The following is a 9,834-nucleotide window of genomic DNA, read 5'->3' on the forward strand; positions in this document are numbered from 1 at the left end:
ACATTTGTAGTTTGATGCAACCTTTATTGTGAAAAAAAACAGAAAAAAACTCAAAATCAGTTGGTAGTTTATTAATTCTTGGTCAGTTCTTCCCAACTAGGAAATTATTATTTAAGAAATGTTGAGAACTGTTCATAGCTTAACATGAGCGAATTCAACCAATCAACGTTCATTAGGGCTAAGGAACCAGAAAATTCGACAGCTCATAAGAAAATAAACTTAATATTTTTGTATAAGCGATCAGGTTGTTACCTTTGTACTATCATGCAACTTTTCACGCTAAAAGAAACTGATAGAATGCTCAAAATCAGTCCGTAGTTAGCAAAATCCTTCCAAATTGGTGGAAATTGTTCACAGTTTCACAAGAAATGACTCTAATTCAACCAATCAACGTTCAAAACACTAATTAGGAGGGGGGATACAGAAACATCGACAGCTGACAAAAAAAAATGCCATGTACAAGGTAAGGAATCAAAAATTAAAAAGTTTTAAAAACCGTTTTCACTTCTCCTTCTTTTTATTTATGTGCTATTTCTATGATAAACTTTTGAAGCAACAGTTGGTAACTCAGCAATTTTCTACACTTTTTATTCAATTTGTCCTCCTCCATTCTAAATGATGGTTTCAATACAGGGACGCACAGAAGCACAGCTGGACTTGACGAAGTACGAGAACAAGTTATTCCACTCGTCTGTGATCAGGGCCATCACAGTAACGACATTCGTGTGAGAAGTGGTGTATGTCTTTCCACCAAAGATGCACAAAACAACAAAGTCCAGGGGGTTCACGTTAGATGAGGACTAAGGCCAGAAATCTGCCGGTCACAAAACAGCCATGTTCTCTCTGCAGAAATGCTGCTGCACCTTCTTGGGCGTGTGTAGTTGAACGCCGTCTTGGGTAAACACATAGTTTCCCTGGGGAACGAGCTCTTCAACCATGGCAAGACATGGTAACTGAGAACCTTGTATTAGACGTCCTTGTTGACTTTCTCGTTGGCACCAAAGAAGTAGGGAGGCATCTTGCTGTCATTGGAGTGCACGACGCTGAGGACCATGACCTGAACTTGATGTTTGGTCCTGAAGGTTCCCTTGACCTGAGCTCTTGATTCAGCCTAGAGGCGATCATTTTTTTCTCTTCAAAACAGCGTCCAATTGTCGATTCATGGACAGAGAAGATTGCACACCCTCTGCCATTTTGCTTGTGGCTCGGACATTTTTGATTGCACAAAAACAAAACAAACATCAAATTAAAGCTATTTGTCAGCTCTTTCAAATGGCACCAAATTAGAGGATTCTAAATTTTGAGTCCTCATCCTGTATATTTTTGTGTTAGTAGGTTAATGTTGTGGACTCTTGACAAGAACATAATACAGTTTTTGACATATTTCCATAATGTAAAAGTATTTAATGATCATTTTAATCAAAGGACTACTGTCTCGAAGCGAAAAATTATCGAATTGTTTTGACTTGACTCAAATAGTTAGTAAGGATACAACGGATCCATATTTTCTCGGACCCGAGTAATTCGACGGATACTTGTTTCGACATTTTTTCTGATCACCCCTGTCGAAACAATTGAATGATCCAATGTTATTACGAATAAAAATTATAAGTTATTAATAGAATAAGATTAGAATAACTACGTTATGTAAAGGTTGATGTAGATGTCGCTCCTAGCACTAATCAAGAGATGCTGTGTTCGAGAAAGATAATATTTTTTTTTTTAAATAAGGAGTACGTATTAAGAAATACTTTAAGCTGATTAAGATCCGTAGCAAGTTTGAGTATCAAAGCCTGTTCGGATCTGAGAGAATACAAATTTACCGTTACACTACCCAAATACTTCGAATCCGGATCCAAACTCCACTTTATCTTTAATAAGCCAAATTATAGTACTATGCATCTGAGTCCAAGACCTGTCCTATCTCTAATGATGAGTCAATTTTCAAATTAGAAAAAACCAGAGTCTACCAAATATTTTCTTATTGGGTCGGTTTGATTTTTATTGTGTTAGTTTATTTTGTATCAAGAAATTTGACATTTTAAACCATTTGGTCTTAGGACATTTTGCCTCAAGTATATTTCGCCTTAATCTATAAATAAAAGAGACTTGTACGTGAGTTTTGGAATTATTAAATCAATAAATGTAATGTGTATTACTATAAAACGCATTAAATGGTTGCTTTATGTAGAAAAAATGACGTAATCATCCCATCAAAATTTCAATGCATACACCAAAAATATCTCACTATGTAATGAATTTGAAACATAAACAAAAAAAAAAGGTAATAAATTTAGTATAAAGAGAAATAATGACGCGGCAACGATTTGAATAGAAGAATTGCTATTTACTTCTCCGTTAATATTATTAGTAGTAGTGATGAATTATTCCTACTAGAATGGAATCTTGCAAAATATGAGGCAAAACCATATTTCCATCATTACTCCAACAGAAAAACATTAAATGAATTTTATAGTAATAAACATAGCATATTTTTATTTAAAAATTCAAGTGGAATATCAATTTTAACACAAAATTAAACTCATTTATTTATATATTAAGGGGAAATATCCTTGAGGCAAAATTGTTTCTAGGTAAAATGTCCTAAGGCGAAATAGTTTAAGGCAAAATTATTGGGAACGATTTTTATCACTAAACATCATAAAATGTTTTGAGTTTATTGACACAGTCCCTAAGCAAATGCGTTTGAAGGGGATAGGCTGGAGGGACTGCAGCCTCCCCCAAATGAAGGATTTTTTGTTTTTACTAAAAAAATTATTCAGAATGAAAAAAAATTACGCAAAATGGTTATTCGGGAAAATTAGAGCAAAAATTGGAAAACTTGAATTTTTTTTTTTCCAAAAGCTTAATATTTGAAATTATTACCCAAAAATAAAAGTTTTTTTGAATATACGGTTTTATAAATTTTTTTTCAAAATATATTCATATTTGAAATTTTTTGAGCATAGCTGTGGATTTTTCAAATATTTTTACAAATAATATAATTTTAAGTAAATAGCTGTAAATTGATGGAAAGAAAATTTAAAAAATTTAATTTTTTGTGAATTGCTATGGATTTTTGAAAAACATTTTAATTTCTAGAATATTTCCAAAAACCAAGAAAGAAAAAAGAACATCCATAGTAACACACTTAAGTAGGGGTGTTCGCACGATTATATACAGGGTGGAGAAGGTAAATCCGGAATAATTTAAATTATGAGACTTGCAAAAGAGATAGAAAGATAACTTTTTATACATTTGAAAGCCACATTAAATTTAAAATGATTATTTATAATGAAAGCCTTTGTTCTCGATCACGATCTGTACACGGCACCTGAATGCCTAGCATGTCTTCGCTACCTCGTACAGATCCATGTACTTCATTGTTTTGACGATGGAGGCCTTCAAAGCTTCAACTGAGGCATCATTATATTTGCAGGTGGCCTGCTCCACAGGTAAAAACCAATATCTGGCACATTTTGTATTAAGAGCTCCTGGAAAATCTTGACCTTATGAGCAGATGAGTCTATCTGGAATATATATGGCTTCCCTTCACTGACTTCATTCATCCATGGGATGAACATGTCCTTGAGAACGTCCTTGTAGAACTCCTGGGGCTCCTTATGCCTATGCATAATTTATCCCTCTATGCTGATGACCGCTAGGGCCATAACCGAAGCCGGATTCTTTTTTTTTCATTACTAGTTGGACCTCATCAAGGTCTGGACAGATCCATCTATTGTTTTTACGTTGTTGCTTGGCGTCAATGGGGAAGATTTTCTCGTCCGAAAAAAATCCGCACGTAACCACCTTTGCTCTTCATTTGATTAATAAGAATCTTGCCTTTGCTCATTCTATCTGCCTTATTCTGCTCTGTTAGTAGATGTTTTGAGGCTTTGACCCTAGATAAGAAATGCATGTCAATCCTGAGGGCATTTTTGATATAGTTTGGATTTCATAAGTTCTTGTTGAATCAGCTGCTCTCTCCGTCTTTCCCTCCTCATCAAATCAAAGGCCTTAATCACGTAATAAACTGTTGATTTTGGATATTTGAAAAAGGAAATTATCTCTTGTGCAGAGTGTCCCACGCGGCGAGCTTCGATGCTGGAAATTTTCCTGATTATTTCCATGCTTGAACGACGAGATACTCAAAAAAATCTATTTAAATTCGACAGTTAACACATTTAACGTGTAACAAGTATTAAATATTTTATCACAAAACCTATCCAAGTCTCATAATTAGCCGTTAAAGTTATTCCTGATGTACTTTGTCCATCCTGTATATAATCGTGCGTACACCCCTGCTTAAGTGTTTTACTAAGGATGTTCTTTTAATCTGGGAGAACACAGACTATACATATTCTACGGTTTTGAAGCAAATTTTAGATCTCACAGTTGCTAAAAAAATGCAACAAAAAAAATCTCTGCAAATGTAAAGTATGTAAAGATGTATCGGTGTCAAAACGGGTTCGTCCTAAATTTTAAAGACACGTCCGAATTGGACGCAAATACTGTCTTATATAACAATTTTTGATAAATGACATCATCATATATGTATATCTATAAGGTACGGCATCATTCATCAATCTTTTATACTTTTAATAAGCCTAATTTAGGTATTATTAAATCTAAATTAATATTTATGGCAAACAATTTTCGTACATTAAATATACTTTAAATTTTAATAAACTAAATGAAAAGGGTATTATCGTTATTTACTTATATTCATTTTGTAAACAAAGCAACATAGAGTGGCGCCGTCTTGTAGCAAAATAAAACAACTCCTTGAATGATAAAATTATTTAATAAATATATAGCATGTAAGTATGTTTCTCAATAAGAGGGCGCCGTGAAAATTCTTTTGAGCATACGCCATTCTGTAAACAACAAGCTACTGTCACACCACCTTGCGAATGTATTTATACATATTCAGTTTGCTCATCCCCTATGAGTAAATTGAGGTACTTTATTACAATATCAGTGAATATGATGCCTCTTAGAGATCGCTCTAAAATTTGGGACGTTTGTCAACTACTGATACTACAGGGCGTTACCTAGGTTTCGGAGGAAAAATTGTGAGAAATAAAAAGGAAAAATGACTACGTGGAAAAAAATCAACTCCAACTACAGTTTTCCTGGCGCTCTCCAACGACCTGACGTTTGAGGGCCTCCCTGACTCTTCTCTTCTACTCATACATCCTGGATCGCACAACGACGTGGAAATCACTGCTTTTGCTTAATATTATATTAATTTAAATATTATATTAATTGAAAAGAATATTGCCATTTTTTCCTCTTTTTTTTACCATATTTTCCTGACACCCGTTACATTCAATGAATCATCCCACAACCAGTTGGAAGTAGTTATTTAATTGTTTCCAATTACATAACTATTACTAAATAATGTTTGGGAATTATTCACAACTTAATGTGACATAATTCAAACCAATGAACGTTCAGAACACTGTTTAGGAGGGGGAGGGGGGACAGAAACATGCACAGGGGACAACAAAATACACTCTATATTTTTGTGTTAGTGAGGTAACACTGTAAATAGGGGACGAGTCCAGATCCGGGACGGATACAACCTTAATGAGAAGTAGTATTTCATTGAATATAAATTAACAAATGGGCAGCTGTTCATTATTAGGCAGCTACTTAATCTAGTCTCTTTTTTTCTCTATCTTAATTTATCCACTCGAGTCGATCCTTAACAACTGGATACAACACTAATTCAAACTATCATTTTGTCTGCTGAAACGTATAATATATATATTAATAGCAACATGAATAAGATAATTATAAATATACTCATAACTAAGTAGGTGTAAAGCTGAGAGAGTGTTGTCAAGTTGGAAAATGTGTGTTGCTTATATCATGTATAATGCATGTAGGTATGATATTATTGGAATCCATCTAGGGAGAGTCAACCCACTAACAACATCAAATTTAAAAAGTGTTTTTTATCAGCTGTTGAGTGTTAATGTGCCTACTCCTTCTCCAGCTTATTATTAAAGCTATAAAAAAGGCAAACTGTGTATGTTTGCTTGCCTAGATTACTTATCGTATTAGTATCTCTATCCTACGCAAGATGTCGCCTTTGACCATACATGACGTCACTACAGGGTTGATCTTATCGTGTAGTACGCATTTTTTTTATTTAAATTTTTCCAGCTTAAAATTGAAACGAGATATTTTGTAAGGACATTTATATGACAAAATCATCTGTAAATGGTGCTTGGCACAACTTTATTCAATATGTGAGCCTCGAGCTTGTTCCACTCCTTCTTGATGGAAGCCTCTAGAGACTGGACTCTCCTATGAGGAGTAGCACAGACGCGCTTAGATAGAGTAGTCCAAGTGGTTCGCTTCTAGAGAGGAGGGCGGCCACATGTTGATGTACCAAAAGTTATCTCTCAGGAAGACCTGGTTCTTAGCGGTGCGATGACATGGAGCTCCTTCTTGGGAAAAAAGAAGTTGTCCCATAATTTTTCTTTGTCCTAAGGTAGCACTTTCCTATCCAAAAGTTCAATGTAACCATCTGGATTGAGCCCTCATTCGTCTACATAAAATGGGTGGCCAGACTTCACCTCTGCTGACCATTGGATTTTTTTTATCTGAATACATGTATCACTGAAGCTCAGACGTTGTCTGGATGTTCGGTCGTGATGAAGCACTGTTCCACAATAGCATCAACGACGAACTTTACCCGAATTTTTGTTGTTCTTGAGGAAATTAAGAATCTTCTTTTGCTCTTTCCAACCCTCTCAGCTTGCTCCAACAATCGAATAAATATCCAATAGTTTTTGGAAATATTTAAAAGCGTCATAACAGGTGACAATTTTAGGTCAACCAATCAACGTCGATAACACTGATTAGGGTTTTAAAAAAAAAACAGAAATATCGACAAACCAAAGCTAAAGGAGGTTTTTTTATTTTTTTTTTATGTTCCTTTAATTGGTTAAATGGAGTTGCACTGATTAAATACAAGTAAATATTATAGTATTACAATTTACTTCATCTAACCTAGGAATCTTTTGGGGAAATCCATATGCATAAAATATATTTCTTTCTCCAAGAATCACTTGGGCACGAACCTACGCACATTGACTTCAAGAGGATATTTCTCCTGAGCCCGTATTCCATTGACCTAAGTCGTTCATGAGCTTTTAAAAATAATCGGTCTTGGACTGAGTCTCAACACTAGTAGTTAGCCAATTCTCCCCAAATTGTGAACAACTTTTAGACTAGTGAGGTAACACCAAGGTGCTATATATAAAGGTGAGGCAACAATGATCTTCTAAGGCAGTCTGGTTGGCATTAGATGACTCATCTGGCGTAGTGACGTCACCTTTGTGGCAGTTCAGATAATTTAACTACTATGAAATGCGCTAATTTTGATCTCTTTAGCAAAAATGACATTATTTCGAGGCTTAAAGCGGGTTTGTGCCATGACTTGCTGTCCCAATCCTTGGGATGTCCAGTATTTTGTATTTCCTCAGAAAAATGGGATGCTCCAAGCGTCTTTGGATGTCAGTCTGCAGGAGAACAGACACAGTTAATATTAAGAATGCAAAGGTTTGTGATACGAATTTTACATCCAATGATTTTCAGCGGAATCTCGAGGAAGAAATTAAAAAGTGATGCAGTTCTCTTACTCCATATTCCCTTTGCTTCTCTCAGGAAATCATTATGGACTCGAAAACAAAGACTGATCATGAATGGCTCATCAAGATTTGTAGCAGGATCACTGAGTCCTGAGGCCTTTGACTAAGAGGCAAAACCCTCAGATTCACATATACAAATTTTTTCACTGTCTCTGAAAAACCTTTCAAAGCAATTCATTGTAACTATGAAGACGCAATTGACAAAAACCCAAACGTATTTGAAAGGCTGCATAATCATCAAATTGAATTATATCCTAACTTGCCTAATGAAGTCATCGTCATTTTTCCTTTGTGAAAACAAGAAAAAGAATTAGAGTAAATAACCTTAATAAAAAGGTCAAACTGAAGAACGTAAGTGCTTTTCTGAGAAAACTTAAATTTATAAATCAATATTTATTATTAATGTATGCATGTAAAAAAAGATATATGCTATAATTTTTACTTATTTCAATTCTTTTATTCACCACTCTAATATTAAGTAATAAAATGGCAAATTAGATAATATACATAAAGCATATTAATATAAGCTTACATAAACATAGTTCATAATTATTAATATGCAAATTAATGTTAGTCTTTTTGAATAATTAGTTCTGAAATTGATTTCATTATTCTATAAGTTTCATAACAATCAAAATAAGTATTGGAAAGGATTTACTTTTATAGATATTAATATCAATATAAGTTAAATATTATTGCTTTTTATACTTTTTGGCATGGTCCTAAGTTTAGCATTATGTACTATAAATTAATTTTATTTTTATTTATTTAATTTATTCACTTAATTTGTGTTGCCTTAAATGAATTAAGCCTGGATTTAAAACTATTACTTTACAATTATATAGGACAGAGTGCTATGTGCCTCAACAGTGACGTCATTAAATTTTCCTTCTTCTCTTGATAATGAAAAAACACAAGCGTAGAATTTCCTTGCTGCCTCACCTTGGGTAACACCATGATCAGTGGTGTGAATGTTGATTGGTTGAATTTGAATTATGTATTGTTCAGCTGTGAACATTTTCCAATAATTATTATTATATAGTTATTTGATGGTTTGAAGGAAGTAATCCTATTGCCTCATTTTAGGCTTTTTCTGGGGGTTTTTTTTGAGAAAAAATTATGTAGTAAAACAAAGATAACGACTTTCATATTGGAGGAATATTTGTGGATAAAGTTATTAAACAAAATGGACACATTTCCAAAAGTATATTAAATGGCTTAAAAAAATTATAAAATACGGGAGCAACTTTCTTCTAAAAGGTAGGTTGTCATTGACCAAGTACCCTTTTTTATTAATCTCATTTTTTCTCTAGAGCAACCAGGGACTTCTTTTTTTTAATTGATGAAATATTCGATTCTATATGGGTTAAAATATTTCAAATTTAAGCAAATAAAGAAAGTCTAATTTTTTTTTATTATTTAAGAAAAAACAGCAACACAAAATTAAAACATATTATCAAACGAAAGAAGAAGATTCTAATTTATTGATATTTTAGTCTTAAACGTATTAACTTCAACTCCCTTAAAACGAATGTAATCCCTTTTTCAAAATCAAAATATGATCAAACTACATTTAGAAATTCATTTTCTTGAATATAATCAAACTGATGTACATATTCAAGGGCGTTCACAGAAGGGGGGCATTCGTTGTGGGGAGAAAAAAAAACACCAAGCCCCCTCCCCCACCTCAAATCCTGCGGACGCCCCTGCTATTTTTAAAATCCCTATATGAATTAAATAGTATCTTTTTAGAGGAGTGTGGACAAAATATAATTCTGTGGGTCAAATGAGATCATTTTTAAAAATTCGTGGGCCATAGGTCAATCTAAACTTAAGGATATAATATATATATTGCAATTTAATTTCAAATTTGTATAGTCTGAAGTTTAATAATGTCTTCTTTTTTTAATAAACGGTCTAGGCGTGATCACTTATTGCTTGCTACAATCAAGGAAAGTTGTGTGACAAAACAAAATTATATAACGAGGTAATCACTATTTGATCATAGGAATATTTTACGTTCATACGTATTTTTAAAATAACAAACAAGTTTTGCTTCTTACGCGTTTACAAATTGTAATTGTGCAATAGGTGAATATATGAACCAAATTTTCTAAAATTTTGTATTTGTATTCTACTTACCTAGATGCAGCACACAAATTAAAGT

At 33.4% G+C, this 9,834-nt stretch overlaps 1 long non-coding RNA gene across 2 annotated transcripts; it reads right to left on the bottom strand.

The window, feature by feature from the left end:
- Positions 1 to 208: 208 nt before the first annotated feature.
- LOC121120884 (uncharacterized) lies at positions 209 to 6,013 on the bottom strand. 2 transcript variants are annotated; one of them, XR_011780634.1, is made up of 4 exons: positions 5,812 to 6,013; positions 5,214 to 5,751; positions 1,546 to 4,277; positions 209 to 1,508 (listed from the first exon to the last, which is right to left on the bottom strand). It is a non-coding gene; the product is annotated as an uncharacterized lncRNA (long non-coding RNA). The 2 variants fall into 2 exon arrangements; XR_005865244.2 differs by having other exon boundaries at positions 5,214 to 5,754.
- Positions 6,014 to 9,834: the final 3,821 nt, after the last annotated feature.

Source organism: Lepeophtheirus salmonis, chromosome 6, assembly GCF_016086655.4.
Source record: "Lepeophtheirus salmonis chromosome 6, UVic_Lsal_1.4, whole genome shotgun sequence".
In the NCBI taxonomy this organism is placed as follows: domain Eukaryota; kingdom Metazoa; phylum Arthropoda; class Copepoda; order Siphonostomatoida; family Caligidae; genus Lepeophtheirus; species Lepeophtheirus salmonis.